The sequence below is a fragment of the Triticum dicoccoides genome, chromosome 3A (genome assembly GCF_002162155.2).
Source record: "Triticum dicoccoides isolate Atlit2015 ecotype Zavitan chromosome 3A, WEW_v2.0, whole genome shotgun sequence".
NCBI lineage: Eukaryota > Viridiplantae > Streptophyta > Magnoliopsida > Poales > Poaceae > Triticum > Triticum dicoccoides.
The window spans coordinates 138,445-152,914 of NC_041384.1; positions in this window are offsets into that span (position 1 = coordinate 138,445).

Sequence of the window (14,470 nt, forward strand, 5' to 3'; positions counted from 1 at the left end):
GAGGTTCTCTTCTCTTCTGTTTTGTTTTGTTTTTACTTTTTATTTACTTTACTTTTTCTGTTTTAGTTTTGTTTCCTATTATTTTAGTTTTAGTAAAATATACACTTAGTATCTAAATTAGTATTTCAACTTAGTCCATAGTCACAAGAAGTCTAGTCCTCAAATAATTTAGTTTGACATTTTATTTATTACAAAAGGTATTTAAATAATTGTTTTTGCTGTTGTTTTATTCATCTTATAGTATTTAAATATTTTATAAAGGTGTGGCTTCTCCACCATAATTACCTATACAATATTTGGTTCACTCCGAACATTTTAGTTTTAATATTTGAAAACTTTTATTTTTTCAATTGATTTTGAATTTGATTTCGAATCGGTTTCGATCTAACGCGAGGTTAGCAACAGTAACCGAGGTGACATGGCATCGTTAACGCGGGATTACTGTAGCTTAATTACCCGAGCGTCACATTAAGCCAGTTTTTGTAGAAAAGGTGATTTTTTCCACCACTTACAAATCACACCAAATTTTTTCTACATGCTTAAATAGATATGTCAAACATGTCTATGAAAGAAATTTGGAAAAAAAGTGTATCCTACAATGCCCCCTTAAGGTGTAGACCGATATTTTTATCAGTCAGTCTACAGGGCAGAATAAGTTCAAAACAATTTAAAAAATTGTAAAACCTTGAAAACCTAGCTATGTTTGTGCAATATATCAAGTGTGCAAAATTATAGGTGATTTAGAGGAGGTCGAAAAAATCACGCCTAAACACGAGGGACTAATTGGTCTCACTTAAGCCAGTTTTTGTAGAAAATGGTGCGATCTATGATGTCTCTTACCGATCTACCGCTATCAATTTGGGGTTATTGTATAGAGACTGCCGCATTCACTTTAAATAGGGCTCCGTCGAAGTCCTTTGAGACGACATCGTATGAATTATGGTTTGATAAGAAACCTAAGTTGTCGTTTCTGAAAGTTTGGGGATGCGATGCTTATGTCAAGAAACTTCAACCTGAAAAGCTCGAACCCAAATCGGAAAAATGCGTCTTCATAGGATACCCTAAAGAAACTATTGGGTATACCTTCTACCTCAGATCCGAAGGCAAGATCTTTGTTGCCAAGAATGGATCCTTTCTAGAGAAAGTGTTTCTCTCGAAAGAAGTAAGTGGGAGGAAAGTAGAACTTGATGAAGTATTGCCTCTTGAACCGGAGAGTGGCGGAGCTCAAGAAAATGTTCCTGAGGTGCCTGCACCGACTAGAGAGGGAGTTAATGATGATGATCATGAAACTTCAGATCATGTTGCTACTGAACTTCGTAGGTCCACAAGGACACGTTCCGCACAAGAGTGGTACGGCAACCCTGTCCTGGAAATCATGTTGTTGGACAATGGTGAACCTTCGAACTATGAAGAAGCGATGGCAGGCCCAAATTCCGACAAATGGCTAGAAGCCATGAAATCCGAGATAGGATCCATGTATGAAAACGAAGTATGGACTTTGACTGACTTGCCCGTTGATCAGCGAGCCATAGAAAATAAATGGATATTTAAGAAGAAGACAGACGCGGATGGTAATGTGACCATCTATAAGGCTCGGCTTGTAGCTAAGGGTTATCGACAAGTTCAAGGGGTTGACTACGATGAGACTTTCTCACCCGTAGCGAAGCTGAAGTCCGTCCGAATCATGTTAGTAATTGCCGCATTCTATGATTATGAGATATGGCAAATGGACATCAAAACGGCATTCCTTAATGGTTTCCTTAAGGAAGAATTGTATATGATGCAACCGGAAGGTTTTGTCGATCCTAAGAATGCTGACAAGGTGTGCAAGCTCCAACGCTCAATCTATGGGCTGGTGCAAGCCTCTCGGAGTTGGAACATTTGATTTGATGAGATGATCAAAGCGTTTGGGTTTACGCAAACTTATGGAGAAGCATGTGTTTACAAGAAAGTGAGTGGGAGCTCTGTAGCATTTTTCATATTATATGTGGATGACATACTATTGATGGGAAATGATATAGAATTCTTGGGAAGCATAAAGGCCTACTTGAACAAGTGTTTTCAATGAAGGACCTTGGAGAAGCTACTTATATATTAGGCATCGAGATCTATAGAGATAGATCGAGACGCCTCATTGGTCTTTCACAAAGTACGTACCTTGACAAGATATTGAAGAAGTTCAATATGGATCAGTCCAAGAAGGGGTTCTTGCCTGTATTGCAAGGTATGAGATTGAGCACGGCTCAATGCCCGACCACGGCAGAAGATAGAGAAAAGATGAATGTCGTCCCCTATGCCTCGGCCATATGGTCTATTATATATGCCATGCAGTGTACCAGACCTGATGTAAACCTTGTCGCGAGTTTGGTAGGAAGATACCAAAGTAATCCCGGCATGGAACACTGGACAGCGGTCAAGAACATCCTGAAGTACCTGAAAAGGACTAAGGATATGTTTCTCGTTTATGGAGGTGACGAAGAGCTCGTCGTAAAGGGTTACGTCGATGCTAGTTTCGACACAGATCTGGATGACTCTAAGTCACAAACCTGATACGTGTATATTTTGAATGGTGGGGCAGTCAGCTGGTGCAGTTGCAAGCAAAGCGTCGTGGCAGGATCTACATGTGAAGCGGAGTACATGGCAGCCTCGGAGGCAGCACAAGAAGCAATCTGGGTGAAGGATTTCATTACCGACCTAGGAGTTATTCCCAATTCGTCGGGCCCGATGACTCTCTTCTGTGCCAACACTGGAGCTATTGCCCTTGCCAAGGAGCCCAGGTTTCACAGGAAGACCAGGCATATCAAGCGTCGCTTCAACTCCATTCGTGAAAATGTTCAAAATGGAGACATAGATATTTGTAAAGTGCATACGGACCTGAATGTCGCAGATCCGTTGACTAAACCTCTTCCTTGAGCAAAACATGATCAACACCAGAACTCTATGGGTGTTCGATTCATCACAATGTAACTAGATTATTGACTCTAGTGCAAGTGGGAGACTGTTGGAAATATGCCCTAGAGGTAATAATAAAATGGTTATTATTATATTTCCTTGTTCATGATAATTGTCTATTGTTTATGCTATAATTATGTTATCCAGAAATCGTAATACATGTGTGAATACATAGACCACAACATGTCCCTTGTGAGCCTCTAGTTGACTAGCTCGTTGATCAATAGATGGTTACGTTTTCCTGACCATGGACATTGGATGTCATTGATAACGGGATCACATCATTAGGAGAATGATGTGATAGACAAGACCCAATCCTAAGCATAGCGCAAGATCGTGTAGTTCGTTTGCTAAAGCTTTTCTAATGTCAAGTATTGTTTCCTTAGACCAAGAGATTGTGCAACTCCCGGATACTGTAGGAATACTTTGGGTGTGCCAACGTCACAACGTAACTGGGTGACTATAAAGTTGCACTACGGGTATCTCCGAAAGTGTCTGTTGGGTTGGCACGAATCGAGACTAGGATTTGTCACTCCGAATGACGGAGAGGTTCTCTAGGCCCACTCGGTAAGACATCATCGTAATGAGCTCATTGTGACTAAGGGTTGGTCACGGGATGATGTGTTACGGGACAAGTAAAGTGACTTGCCGGTAACGAGATTGAACGAGGTATTGGGATACCGACGATCGAATCTCGGGCAAGTAACGTACCGATTGACAAAGGGAATTGTATACGGGATTGCTTGAATCCTTGACATCGTGGTTCATCCGATGAGTTCATCGTGGAACATGTGGGAGCCAACATCGGTATCCAGGTCCCGCTGTCGGTTATTGGCCGGAGAGTTGTCTCAGTCATGTCTGTATGGTTCCCGAACCCGTAGGGTCTACGCACTTAAGGTTCGATGACGCTTGGGTTATTAGGAAGACTTGTATGTGATTACCGAATGTTGTTCGGAGTCCCGGATGAGATCCCGGATGTCAAAAGTAGTTCTGGAATGGTTCGGAGGTGAAGATTTATATATAGGAAGTTGTCATACGGTCACCGGAAAGGTTCGGGGGCATATCGGTATTGTACCGGGTCCACCGGAGGGGTTCCGGGGGTCCATTGGGAGGGGCCACCTCTCTCGCAGGGCCTCATGGGCCGTAGAGGAAAGGGAACCAGCCCCAAGTGGGCTGGGCGCATCCCCCCTCCCCTTGGGCCTATGCGCCTAGGATTGGGGGGGAAACCCTAGAGGGGGCGCCCCCTTGCTTGGGGGGCAAGCCCCTCCCCTTGCCCCCCCCCCCTCTAGATCTCATCTAGAGGGGGCGGCCCCCTTCCTCCTTCCCTTATAAATAGACACTACTAGGAAAAGGCCTACTAGTGGCGCACCAGTTTTGCCTACTAATGGCGCACTACTGGTGCACCACTAGTACCATGCCACTAGTATTATATACTAATGGCGCACCACAGGTGCGCCATTAGTATACCAGATACTAATGGCGCACCATGTGGTGCGCCATTAGTATACCATTCGGTGCTCCACTGGTATTCCCTCCAGGTGCGCCACTAGTAATAAAGGAATGTGCGCCACTAATAAGGGCTTAAATGCGCCACTAGTAATGTACTTGGAAAACAAAAAAAAAACTAAATTTACAGAAAACAACCTATAAGAAAAAATAATTTAAAAACAAAAAATGAAATAGAATCATAATTTTTATTATAGTAAGAATATTACAATGTCTTTACAAGTATCCAATAAAAGAAAAATTACATGGAAATAAAAGGAAATCCTAAAACTAATCTTCTAGTAATCTTTTCTTCCTTTTCTTCACTTTATCCCTGCAAAATGTAACAAAATAAACAGAAAGACAAACAAACTATTTATAACATGTCAATACTATCATTTTTTATGCAGAACTAGATATGAGCATATATTTCCAGAATTACATGGCGTTAATATTGTATGAGTAAGATTCTAATGGAAATAAATTTTGATAGGAGCCCACTTTCGACGAGTATTTGTCTGACAGAGCTAAATAATCAGGGCATTTACCTTTTGATAATATTACTATACTATACTACCAGTATACTGCTCCACTTGGATTTTTTAGATGAGCAGATCTGAGATAGACATCTGTTCAAGTGGCTATAGGTAGGCTTGAAGAATTCTCATCAGTTCAAGTGGCTACAGGTAGTCGCACAACTGGAATATAGACTACTAGTACTATTTGAAAAGAAAACAAGAGCAAATCTGAACGTACTAGTCAGATTCGATCACATTGAGCTAGAAAGAAAATTCATCAGGAAACAGATGGCCGGCGACTTACTTCCAGATGTTGACGATCTCGTTGTGCCCGGCGAAGACGCTGTGGAGCGCGTCGCGGACGGACTGCTCACAGCGATAGCTGTCGCAGATGAACTCATTGTCATGCAGGTAGTCCAGCAACCAGGAATTAAAGATAGGAGGGCTAGAACTGAAAGAACTAACATCTTAGAAAGCAATAGGAGATAATTCATATATGCAAAATACATATGAAGTGGTCTTCACCAAATTTGTTGAAACATGAATGAAATGTTTTAGCAGTACCAACGATACATGTCAAATTAATTGTTCCTGTCATGACAATGTAAAAGTAGTACTTGCATGCCAATGAAGACTTGCTAGTGTCAGATTCTATGAGGTTCAGGACATGTGTAATTGTGCCAGGTTCACTTGTAATGCCATTATTCATGATCTGAACTTTATCCTCCACAAAATAAAATAACAGTTCATCCATGCGAATGATACTTAATTTTGAAGCTACTGTTAATTTATAAACTGGATATAAAGTGAGTTCATAAATTTAGAAACAGAAAATTCAGTTAGGCTACTGTTAACTAAATTTTGGAGTGTATACTTAACAAAGGCTTCATTTGAATGTACAGTCAAATTAAAATAAATGTGTTCATGGGGCAGCAGCACTAAGAACTGAAAGAAAAGGTGCAGAAAAAAGCTACTGAAAAACAATATCAGAAGTAGTGCAGATATTGTTGAGGCGCTGACTGAACCATTGATAGTACTACCACTCTTCTTTTTTGCGTCCATTAGCGTGACAGTGAGGATACAACCTTTAATTAACAGTGCAGTATGTGTATAAACTATAAAATATAACTACACTGCCTGGTTTTCATCCAAATAAGAAAACCATTCAACCACGAAGTAGCTAGAGCTAGTGATTTCAATTCTCTACCATGATGCATGCATGTATGCGTGCAACAAACTGCCAGACTAATTATGCATTGGGGTAGGCTACATAATCCAATCCGGCTAGCTCTTAATCATATCCATACTAGGTAGCCGCTACGTAGTTAAGTCTGGACAAAGAGTCAGAGACTGGGATGAACACGTACATGGGAAGGAGCAGGAGACGCATGGCCTTATCTGCCCAACCTCTGACCAGATCGGTGGTGTTTAGGGCCGCCTTAGAGCTCCAGCGGTACCTCCCCTGCAGGCAAACAGAGCAATAGGCAAAAATCAGCTGTGCAGATCAATTCAGAAGCACCCCGGAGGAACCGGTACGAGTTGGTGGGAAGGAAGAAGCAGCCCCTGTCCCTTGAACGAGTTGGTGCTGCTGCTGCTGCTGCAAAGATGTCATAAACTAGTGAGTACTAATATCTATATGGCATGAGCAAAATCACATGAGAAAAGAAATGAATTTTCTTGTGGAACTAGTAGAAATTATCGTGATTGTACTGCTGTAGAAGGTTGGTACAGTGAGGCATATTTGTGGAACTAGTTTGAGGGTAGGTCCAACAAGTGTCTGCTGGTGGTGGTTGTGATTATGCACCACCAACAAAAGTGGTGAAGCTGCAGCAAGAATGAGTGGGTGAACAAAACTTGTTCATTAGTACTCCTCATATAATATAAACTGAAGATAGAAAAGGGATTGCTATGGCGGATCAATGAGACGACGTTCAATTTGAAGGTGTTTGGCAACCAGTTCGTGGGTGTTCAGAGGGACGGCTTGGTGTGGCCACGGCGACGTCCCCGGGGAAGTTGGAGACGTTCCGGTTAGTGCGCAACGCCGGCAAGGACAGGATGCGGATTATGGCGCCAAACGGACTCTTCTTGCAGGTAAGATTAAATGAAATATATGTCTGTCACTACTCATATTTTCCAAAGAGGCAAGAAGTGTCATTCTTCTACAAACATGTAAAATATTAACGTCTCACTACTCAGTATCCATATTAAAATGGGAACCAAGTGAAAACTATATTTCAGATGTTCTAAAAATTCTGAAAAAGAATACAGTATGGCAGAGAGTTAACGTCTACAAACATGTAGACCCTCTGTTCCTAAATCCTACATCTAGAAACAGAGGTAGTAAAATTTAAATTTAGTGCTAATCTTTGAGCATATCTCAACAAAATTGCAACAACATACATTCATCGTTATTAATCCACCCTCGAACGAATGATCCAACGCCTGCATAAGAAAGAAATTAGCAACGTATATCCAACAAAATTATTCAGTGATTTACATACAGTTTCTTAAACATTTACTAGTCAGCATGTACGTACGTTCAAAACTGGCACTAGACTCAACATGCGCCTCCAATGTTGACTTGTCTAGCCGTCTAGGATATTTGACCTGGCTGTATACTTGCAGGCGGAAGGAATCCTTCCTTGTAGGATCCCCGTCGCTGGAGAGGCTCCTCTGGCGGGCCTGGCTCTGTGAGACCAATCTACCTGGTCAGTGTCGGAGCAGCTTCTCCATGGCCCGCCCCCTTCCTTCAACTGCATTGCCTGCACACAACCACACGCACGCACGAACACATCAGATCAGGGGAAGAAGGAGAAGAAGCAGCAGATGAGGAGGAAGAAGAAGACAAGGCACTCACGCGTGCGTCAGATGCTCCTCAGATTTGGAGGGGATCCCATGCTGCTGCCGGATTCAGGTTGGACGCAGCGGCAAGGGGTGGAAGGAGGCGTGCTTCGTGGTGGAGAAGGCAGCGTTCCTCTACTGGTTGCCGCAGCCCGACCACGGCTATGGCCGTGGCGGCTGGATCTGGGGGCCTTGGGGTGGCGGGGAGCTCCTCCTCCTACAGCTCGACGGCCTCCACACCCCGGAGCAACACCCTCGCCGGAGGATGTGGTCACCAGCTCTCCTCTGGATCCGGTGAGGTGGGTTGGGGAAGGAGCTCACCACGTATCCATGCCCTAGATCTGGTGTGAGGGAGGGGGAAGGGGGCTCACCGTGGTTGGGAGGGAGAGGAAGAGGCGGGCGGCCGGGGCTTCCCGATCTAGATCGAAGTTGAGGGAGGTGGGTGTGTTAGGAGGAAGGGGAGGGGAGAGGACGTGACGAGAGGGAGGGGATAAGGGGTGATAGCAATGGCGCACTGGTAGGGGTGCGCCATACGTATAGATAGCAATGGCGCATCTTTTATTGGTGCGCCATTACTAGTTAAAACTAGTAATGGCGCATTTTCCCCTGGTGCGCCATTGCTAAGTCTGAGGAGGGGTGTGGGGCCAAGACAAAACTACTAATGGCGCATCACACACCAGGTGCGCCATTAGTAATATGGCCACTAATGGCGCACCAGCACATGGTGCGCCACTGCTATATAGTAGTGGCGCACCACATGTTTGGTACGCCATTAGTGTCCATATCATCTATAGCCCTTTTCCTAGTAGTGAGAGGGGCAAGGGGAGGGCTGCACACGACATCCAAGGTGCAGCCCCTCCCCTCCCCAACACCTCTCCTCCTCCGTTAAGAGCTTGGCGAAGCCCTGCCGGAGTATTGCTGCTCCACCACCACCACGTCGTCGTGCTGTTGTTGGAGCTCTCTTCCTCAACCTCTCCCTCCTCCTTGCTGGATCAAGGCGCGGGAGACGTCTCCGCTCCGTACGTGTGTTCAACGCGGAGGTGCCATTCGTTCGGCGCTAGGATCATCGGTGATTTGGATCACGACGAGTATGACTCCATCAACCCTGTTCTCTTGAATGCTTCCGCTCGCGATCTACAAGGGTATGTAGATGCACTCCTCTCCCTCTCATTGCTAGATGACTCCATAGATTGATCTTGGTGATGCGTAGAAAATTTTAAATTTCTGCTACGATCCCCAACATCACCGCCCCCTACTACTCCCACTGCTGGCCAGGCCATCCCTCTACTCACCCACACCCCCTTTTATTCTGCGGCGACGGCAGCCTCACACCGCAGCGAACCAGTGAACCCTCGTACTCCTCTACGTGTGGGCATCCATTGCCACGTCTTCCCCGGCTCCACATCATCTCCTTCCTAGGCCTCGCCGTCGTCCACCGCCCTGGTGCTCTCGGCGTGGCGTGGTCAACGTGGTCAAGGAACGACTTCCATCGGACGTGGACTGTACGTGTGGAGAGGCTGACAGCTGGGTCCACGACCGAAGCAAGGAAGTGCCTCCTTATTACGTGCAAAATAATTATTCCTCCACCTGATAGCGGGGACCCACCGGATGGGAAATGATATAGAATTCTTGGAAAGCATAAAGGCCTACTTGAACGAGTGTTTTCAATGAATGACCTTGGAGAAGCTGCTTATATATTAGGCATCAAGATCTCACTTAAGCCAGTTTTTGTAGAAAATGCAGCTTTTTTCACCAACTCCAAATCACCCTAAATTTGTTCTGCATGCTCAAATAGATCTGCCAAACATGTCTATGAAAGAAATTTGGAAAAAATGTATCCTACAATGCCCCCTTAAGGTGTAGACCGATGTTTTGATCAGTCGGTCTACAGGGCAGAATAAATTCGAAACAATTTAATAAATTATAAAACCTTGAAAACCTAGCTATGTCTGTGCAACATATCAAGTGTGCAAAATTATAGGTGATTTAGCAATGGTCGAAAAGATCACAATTAAACACGAGGCACCAGTTTTTGTAGAAAACGTGATTTTTTTCACCACCTCCAAATCACACCAAATTTGTTCTACATGCTCAAATAGATGTTTCAAACATGTCTATGAAAGAAATTTAGAAAAAAATGTATCCTACAATGCCCCCTTAAGGTGTAGACTGATGTTTTGATCAGTCACTCTACAAGGCAGAATAAATTCAAAACAATTTAAAAAATTATAAAACCTTGAAAACCTAGCTATGTTTGTGGAACATATAAAGTGTGAAAAATTATAGGTGATTTAGAGGAGGTCGAAAAAATCACGCTTAAACACAAAGGACCATTTGGTCTCACTTAAGCAAGTTTTTGTAGAAAAGGTAATTTTTTCCACCAACTCCAAATCACCCTAAATTTGTTCTACATGCTCAAATAGATGTGCCAAGCATGTCTATGAAAGAAATTTGGAAAAAATGTATCCTACAATGCCCTCTTAAGGTGTAGACCGATGTTTTGATCAGTTAGTCTACAGGGCAGAATAAATTCAAAACAATTTAATAAATTATAAAACCTTGAAAACCTAGCTATGTCTATGCAACATATCAAGTGTGCAAAATTATAGGTGATTTAGAAAAGGATGAAAAAATCATGCTTAAACACGAGGAACCATTTGGTCTCCCTTAAGCCAGTTTTTGTAGAAAAAGGTGATTTTTTCCACCACCTCGAAATCACACCAAATTTGTTCTACATGCTCAAATAGATGTGTCAAACATGTTTATGAAAGAAATTTGGAAAAAATGTATCCTACAATGCCCCCTTAAGGTGTAGACCAATGTTTTGATCACTCAGTCTACCGGGCAGAATAAATTCAAAACAATTTAAAAAATTGTAAAACCTTGAAAACCTAGCTATGTATATGCAACATATCAAGTGTGCTAAATTATAGGTGATTTAGAGCAGGTCGAAAAAATCAGGCCTAAACACGAGGGACTAATTGGTCTCACTTAAGCCAGTTTTTGTAGAAAATGCAATTTTTTCCACCACCTCCAAATCACCCTAAATTTGTTCAACATGGTCAAATAGATGTGCCAAACATATCTATGAAATAAATTTGGAAAAAATGTATCCTACAATGCCCCCTTATGGTGTAAACCGATGTTTTGATCAGTCAGTCTACAGGGCAGAATAAATTCGAAACAATTTAATAAATTATAAAACCTTGAAAACCTAGCTATGTTTGTGCAACATATCAAGTGTGCAAAATTATAGGTGATTTAGAGGAGGTTGAAAAAATCACGCTTAAACACGAAGGACTATTTGGCCTCACTTAAGCCAGTTTTTGTAGAAAATGCAATTTTTTCCACCAACTCCAAATCACCCTAAATTTGTTCTACATGCTAAAGTAGATGTGCCAAACATTTCTATGAAAGAAATTTGGAAAAAAAATGTATCCTACAATGCCCCCTTAAGGTGTAGACCGATGTTTTGATCAGTCAGCCTACAAGGAAGAATAAATTTGAAACAATTTAATAAATTATAAAACATTGAAAACCTAGCTATGTTTGTGCAACATATTAAGTGTGCAAAATTATAGGTGATTTAGAAAAGGTCGAAAAAATCACGCTTAAACACGAGGCACCATTTGGTCTCACTTAAGCCAGTTTTTGTAGAAAAGCTGATTTTTTTCCACCACCTCCAAATCACACCAAATTTGTTCTACATGCTCAAATAGATGTGTCAAATATGTCTATGAAATAAATTTGGAAAAAATGTATCCTATAATGCCCCCTTAAATTGTAGATCGATGTTTTGATCAGTCAGTCTAAAGGGCAGAATAAATTCAAAACAATTTATAAAATTTTAAAACCTTGAAAACCTAGCTATGTTTGTGCAACATATCAAGTGTGCAAAATTATAGGTGATTTAGAGGAGGTCGAAAAAATCACGCCTAAGCACGAGGGACCATCTGGTCTCACTTAAGCCAGTTTTTGTAGAAAATGCAATTTTTTCCACCACCTCTAAATCACTCTAAATTTTTTCTTCATGCTCAAATACATGTTCCAAACATATCTATGAAAGAAATTTGGAAACAATGTATCCTACAATGCCCCCTTAAGGTGTAGACCGATGTTTTGATCAGTCAGTCTACAGGGCAGAATAAATTCGAAACAATTTAATAAATTGTAAAACCTTGAAAACCTAGCTATGTTTGTGCAACATATCAAGTGTGAAAAATTATAGGTGATTTAGAGGAGGTTGAAAAAATCATGCTTAAACACGAAGGACTATTTGGCCTCACTTAAGCCAGTTTTTGTAGAAAATGCAATTTTTTCCACCAACTCCAAATCACCCTAAATTTGTTCTACATGCTAAAATAGATGTGCCAAACATGTCTTTGAAATAAATTTGGAAAAATGTATCCTACAATGCATCCTTAAGGTGTAGACCGATATTTTGATCAGTCAGTCTACAGGGCAGAATAGATTCGAAACAATTCAATAAATTATAAAACCTTGAAAACCAAGCTATGTCTATGCAACATATCAAGTGTGCAAAATTATAGGTGATTTATAAAAGGTCGAAAAAATCACGCTTAAACACGAGGCACCATTTGGTCTCACTTAAGCCAGTTTTTTTAGAAAAGGTGATTTTTTTTCCACCACCTCCAAATCACACCTAATTTGCTCTACATGCTCAAATAGATGTGTCAAACTTGTCTATGAAAGAAATTTGGAAAAAAATGTATCCTACAATGCCCCCTTAAGGTGTAGACCGATGTTTTGATCAGTCAGTCTACATGGCAGAATAAATTCAAAACAATTTAAAAAATTGTAAAACCTTGAAAACCTAGCTATGTCTGTGCAACATATCAAGTGTGCAACATTATAGGTGATTTAGAGGAGGTCGAAGAAATCACGCCTAAACACGAGGGACTAATTGGTCTCACTTAAGCCAGTTTTTGTAGAAAATACAATTTTTGCACCACCTCCAAATCACCCTAAATTTGTTCTACATTCTCAAATATATGTACCAAACATGTCTATGAAAAGTTTTGGAAAAAATGTATCCTACAATGCCCCCTTAAGATGTAGACCGATGTTTTGATAAGTCAGTCTACAGGGCAGAATAAATTCGAAACAATTTAATAAATTATAAATCCTTGAAAACCTAGCTATGTTTGTGCAACATATCAAGTGTACAAAATTATAGGTGATTTAGAGGAGGTCGAAAAAATCACGCTTAAACACAAGGGATCAATTGGTCTCACTTAAGCCTGTTTTTGTAGAAAAGGTGATTTTTTCCAGCACCTCCAAATCACACCAAATTTGTTCTACATGCTCAAATAGATGTGCCAAACATGCCTTTGAAAGAAATTTGGAGAAAATGTATACCACAATGCCCCCTTAAGGTGTAGACCGATGTTTTGATCAGTCACTCTACAAGGCAGAATAAATTCAAAACAATTTAATAAATTATAAAACCTTGAAAACCTAGCTATGTTTGTGCAACATATCAAGTGTGCAAAATTATAGGTGATTTAGAGGAGGTCGAAAAAATCACGCTTAAACACAAAGGACCATTTGGTCTCACTTAAGCAAGTTTTTGTAGAAAAGGTAATTTTTTCCACCAACTCCAAATCACCCTAAATTTGTTCTACATGCTCAAATAGATGTGCCAAGCATGTCTATAAAAGAAATTTGGAAAAAATGTATCCTACAATGCCCCCTTAAGGTGTAGACCGATGTTTTGATCAGTCAGTCTACAGGGCAGAATAAATTCAAAACAATTTAATAAATTATAAAACCTTGAAAACCTAGCTATGTCTATGCAACATATCAAGTGTGCAAAATTATAGGTGATTTAGAAAAGGATGAAAAAATCATGCTTAAACACGAGGAACCATTTGGTCTCACTTAAGCCAGTTTTTGTAGAAAAAGGTGATTTTTTCCACCACCTCGAAATCACACCAAATTTGTTCTACATGCTCAAATAGATGTGTCAAACATATTTATGAAAGAAATTTGGAAAAAATGTATCCTACAATGCCCCTTAAGGTGTAGACCAATGTTTTGATCACTCAGTCTACCGGGCAGAATAAATTCAAAACAATTTAAAAAATTGTAAAACCTTGAAAACCTAGCTATGTATATGCAACATATCAAGTGTGCAAAATTATAGGTGATTTAGAGCAGGTCGAAAAAATCAGGCCTAAACACGAGGGACTAATTGGTCTCACTTAAGCCAGTTTTTGTAGAAAATGCAATTTTTTCCACCACCTCCAAATCACCCTAAATTTGTTCTACATGGTCAAATAGATGTGCCAAACATATCTATGAAATAAATTTGGAAAAAATGTATCCTACAATGCCCCCTTATGGTGTAAACCGATGTTTTGATCAGTCAGTCTACAGGGCAGAATAAATTCGAAACAATTTAATAAATTATAAAACCTTGAAAACCTAGCTATGTTTGCGCAACATATCGAGTGTGAAAAATTATAGGTGAATTAGAGGAGGTTGAAAAAATCACGCTTAAACACGAAGGACTATTTGGCCTCACTTAAGCCAGTTTTTGTAGAAAATGCAATTTTTTCCACCAACTCCAAATCACCCTAAATTTGTTCTACATGCTAAAATAGATGTGCCAAACATTTCTATGAAAGAAATTTGGAAAAAAAAATGTATCC